General features: G+C 43.4%; 1 protein-coding gene across 6 annotated transcripts in view; it reads left to right on the forward strand.

Moving 5' to 3' along the window:
* The window catches only part of LOC135202271 (organic cation transporter protein-like), a 51,418-nt gene that overhangs the window by 41,971 nt on the left and 4,482 nt on the right, over positions 1-4,965 (forward strand). The gene's annotated exons all lie outside the window — the stretch shown is intronic.

The following is a 4,965-nucleotide window of genomic DNA, read 5'->3' on the forward strand; positions in this document are numbered from 1 at the left end:
CGAAAATAGAAGTGTGGCGGGATCACAAGCTAGAAAAAACAAGTGCAAAACCCTCCCCACATTAACCTAATCAATCCACCTGCCAAACCCACCCTCAGTCACACTTTCTTCTTAACACAACAAATACAGCAGGACAATTGACCTACACCTATACAAAAAACAAAAAAAAAAGCAAAACACATGTAGTACCTACCAACACTATACAAAAACAAAACGAAAAAACAAAACACATGTACTTACCAACTCCAGATATTCAAGGGCTATCCTGTGCTGTCCGCTGGTTAAGGTCACAGAAATACCAACAACAACAACAACCAAGAACCACAACCCACAACCCAATAACACAACAACCAAGGACTACAACCCAACAACAACCAAGGACCACAACAACCATGGAACACAACCACCAACACAAAAAGGCAACACACACCCACTAACAACACCAAGGAATCACAACAGCTCACCAATAACAACCTTCAACAACTCACAACCCACCAAGAAACCACAACAGCTCCCAACAACAACCCTCAACCATAACAACTCACAATAACTCAACAAAACCTCACAAGCACAACAAATCCAACAACACAGCTCTAAATCAATTAACATCAAACTTAATAATAACCAACAACAAATCAACAACACACAACTCAAACGAATTTCACCGCCTTCACTAGATCACTGCCGATACCACCAACTATCACCAGCTCTCACCAAAGACTGACTCAAAAACTCACTAAAACACAGAACTCTAACAATCAACAGCACCAGCAGACAGCCCAGAACCTACCAACAACCAATTCAGTCATTAACTATCCATACAGCAATTACACCCTCTCTCTCTCTCTCTCACACAGACGTTGTCAAATGGAACTCCATAACTCCTCCATATTTCCTCCCCTGTTATATTTGACAACGTCTCCTTTCACTCAACACCCACACTAAATAGCCTTCCGCAACACCCGCGGATGCTCAGATGCAGGTCCCCTGGATCTTGTTTGATGGCCCTCATACACACTCTCAGTTACACCGCCATCAACTTCTACCAGATCACTTCCAGTCAGACTACCATTACTATCTCCCTCACTACCATCCCCTCAAATAATCCCATTCACTATCCTCATCTCTTTACCCCGTTCTAACTCTTGTCAGAACATCTCTCGTAACTCTGCCACTAAATCACTTACCTCATTTACACTCCTGCCAAACTCCCGAAGAGACTCATTCATACTGCCAACTACATCCTTACTACCTGATTCCCTTCCCGGTGAAACTTCACTAAACCCTGACAATTCAAACCCACACACGCTATACGTATCATTCCTCCCCTCAAAGTCATCTGTATTACACGCCTTATCCACCATTTTTACCCTAACACTAACCCCTCTATCATGTAGCTCACGTTTCTCCCTTTCATACCTTTTCCTTACCTTCTTCCGCTTTCTTCCATACTCAACCAACACTAGCTGCCGATCTTCCAGACCCATTTGCTCACTGACACTCGGCTCACATTTATTCACCCTACCAACCCTCACGGAAAGTTCATCGCATTCCTCCCCAAACATACTGTCGCATACTAGAGGACCCACCCAACTGAATCCCCTTTTCACTTAGTTTCCTGAATTCCCAGCCCGACTCATCCTCTTTCGCCTACACACACTCGCCACGTGACCTTCCATTCCACATTCAACACACTTCGCACGCTGTTCTTTACACATCCTAGCATAATGGCCGTTCTTCCCGCAGTTGCCGCAAACTATGTTCATACGGGTACCCCAACATCCTCTAGCGATGTGCCCTGCCTGTCCACACCTATAACATTTAATATCCCTATCTTTCTTACACTCACTCACCAAATGCCCTCTTTGCCCACACCCCGAAGCACGCTCCTAACGCCCCATCGACACCTCATTCTTCGCTGTGTCCTTGGCATTACCACATCTACAACACAGCTGCTGCTCTTGCTCACAACTACTGACCCTACTCTTCCAACACTCGCACTCCTATCTCTTTTTGGGCTCACTTCACTCACATTACTTGCCCTACCAATGCTCCTATCTACCACTCGCTCTGCCTATTGCCTTGGCCCTTCCAAAACTGCCTCCCTATAGCTTTTAAACTCTGGTACAACCTCAGCTACTTCAGTCCTAACACTAACACTTCTACTCTCTTTCATACACCTATCTAACTCGTAATCCTCTACTATTTCCAAAATGTCATTCCATGTTAACCTTTCATTCGTCCATCGATTTTCTCCTTACGTTTTCAGATTTATAAACTCATATACACTCTCTGGTACAGTCACCAACAACTTTCGCACTAACTCTTTACACTCATTTATCCCTTCGTCCCCAAACTTTTTCCTGGCTAAGTTTTTAACCTACAGACATACATAGACAACGACTCACCAACATTCATTCTTGCCTCTTCAAAATCTTGCTTTCTTCCTATATCTAACGCTACTCTTTATCCTCTTTGCCTGTTCTACAATCCTAGCTTTTACACTCTTGTACGGCACATTTCCTACACTCATCATCACTCCATACATACTGCAACAAGAATCCCGTCAAAAAGCTACCTAACTCTCTGCCCAGACTCTCTGTTATCCCCATACTTTGCCTCACAATACCTCTCATATTCTTTTAAAAAGTCCCGTCCCCTATGTCCCTACTACCATATTCCTCATATTGTGCACATCGGGGTACCTCTCTCATATACACAGCCTTTCGTACCTCTTGCTCACTCTCAACTCTCACTTTCGCTACTTCCATTCTGACGACTCTTTCCCTCTTCCGAATACAGCGAATTTACTTCCATATCACGTCCATACCCCCTGACTACGCTCTTCTTACCCTTCTTTCTACCTACCTGTTTCCACTCACCGCTATCCGAATCACTCTCAACCCTTTCCCCAATTTATTCTGTCCTAGTCTCATCCTGTCCATCACCCTTACTAACCTTCTTTCCCTTAGTCTTCTTTTCCTCAGCCACTATCTTATTCTTGTCCTCAGGTTTATCCTTATCCTGTGCCTTCCCCTTCTTTCCCTTACCTATCACAACCAATCACCTTCGTCACTCGTACTCTCATCCACTCTCTCTTTCGCGTTCCTTTACCACTCATGGCCCTGGCCATCACAAAGACCCAGTAGGCCCTACCTACTACAGCTCCCCCTCCCATGAATCCCTTCTTCATTTCCTGCATCATTTCTTGCACTGCATTCATCATTCCCCCACCCCAATTTTTCATCCATTTTCTTAACCATTCTCTCTTCCGCTCCTTTCACTCTGGCCCATCCCCAGACCCAGTAGGACCTACCATCCTACAGCTCCCCCTCCCAATGAATCCCTTCTTCAATTTCCTCATCATTTCTTCACTGCACTCATAATTACCCCCAATTTTTCATCCATTTTCTCAATCATTCTCTCTTCTGCTCCTTTCACCTCTTCTTTCATTTCCACTTTCGCACTCTTTAGCATTCCTCTCATTTCCTCTAACTCCCCCTTCTGCTCCTCACACTACCCTCAACCTCTCATTCTCCACTTCCAACCTTCCCTTAGCTTCCCTCGCCAACCTCAGCTCCTCCTTCAGCCTCTCCATCTCCTTCAACCCTTCCATCCTCACTTTCTCCACCAATCAAACAACTCACTACCCCAATTGCCCTGCAGCTGCCGCACCAACAGTCCCTGTTCGGGCGCCAAAAAATAATGTGGCGGCATCACAAGCTAGAAGAAAAAAGTGCAAAACCCTCCCCACATTAACCTAATCGATCCACCTGCCAAACCCACCCTCAGTCACACTTTCTTCTTAACACAACAAATACAGCAGGACAATTGACCTACACCTATACAAAAACAAAACAAAAAGCAAAACACATGTACTTACCAACTCCAGATATTCAAGGGCTATCCTGTGCTGTCCGCTGGCTAAGGTCACAGAAATACCAACAACAACAACAACCAAGAACCACAACCCACAACCCAATAACACAACAACCAAGGACTACAACCCAACAACAACTAAGGACCACAACAACACAACAACCATGGAACACAACCACCAACACAAAAAGGCAACACACACCCACTAACAACACCAAGGAATCACAACAGCTCACCAATAACAACCTTCAACAACTCACAACCCACCAAGAAACCACAACAGCTCCCAACAACAACCCTTAACCATAACAACTCACAATAACTCAACAAAACCTCACAAGCACAACAAATCCAACAACACAGCTCTAAATCAATTAACATCACACTTAATAATAACCAACAACAAATCAGCAACACACAACTCAAACGAATTTCACCGCCTTTACTAGATCGCTGCTGATAGCACCGATTATCACCAGCTCTCACCAAATACTGACTCAAAAACTCACTAAAACAGAACTCTAACAATCAACAGCACCAGCAGACAGCCCAGAACCTACCAACAACCAATTCAGTCATTAACTATCCATACAGCAATTACACCCTCTCTCTCTCTCTCACACAGACATTGTCAAATGGAACTCCATAACTCCTCCATAGAAGTACTTGAACAAAAGTGCATCTGATCTTATTTTCTTCCATGAAAATCAAGTCAGCACCTCTGACTTTTGAAAATTAGCTTGATTATTAATATAAAAGCTTTACTATTATAATAATGTGCCTGTTACTTAACAACCACAGCACCATCATTTAGGGTCAAATAATGCTTACGGTAGGACTAAGGAATATAGTCAGTTTGTGTACGCTTCCAATTAGGTTACTGACAGTCTGTCTCTTTATCGTGCACTTGCAATTATATATAAGTGCAAGTTATTTATGGTTGGTCCTCCTTCAGTGTTGGAACTTAGTTTTCATAGAAAATTTTCCCACTACACATGTAGATAAATGGACAAAAGTAGGATCCTAAACAGGGATGTATACAGTAATAGTGTATTAAACTTTTATAAAAGAATGCTTTTACAAATC

Source organism: Macrobrachium nipponense, chromosome 30, assembly GCF_015104395.2.
Source record: "Macrobrachium nipponense isolate FS-2020 chromosome 30, ASM1510439v2, whole genome shotgun sequence".
In the NCBI taxonomy this organism is placed as follows: domain Eukaryota; kingdom Metazoa; phylum Arthropoda; class Malacostraca; order Decapoda; family Palaemonidae; genus Macrobrachium; species Macrobrachium nipponense.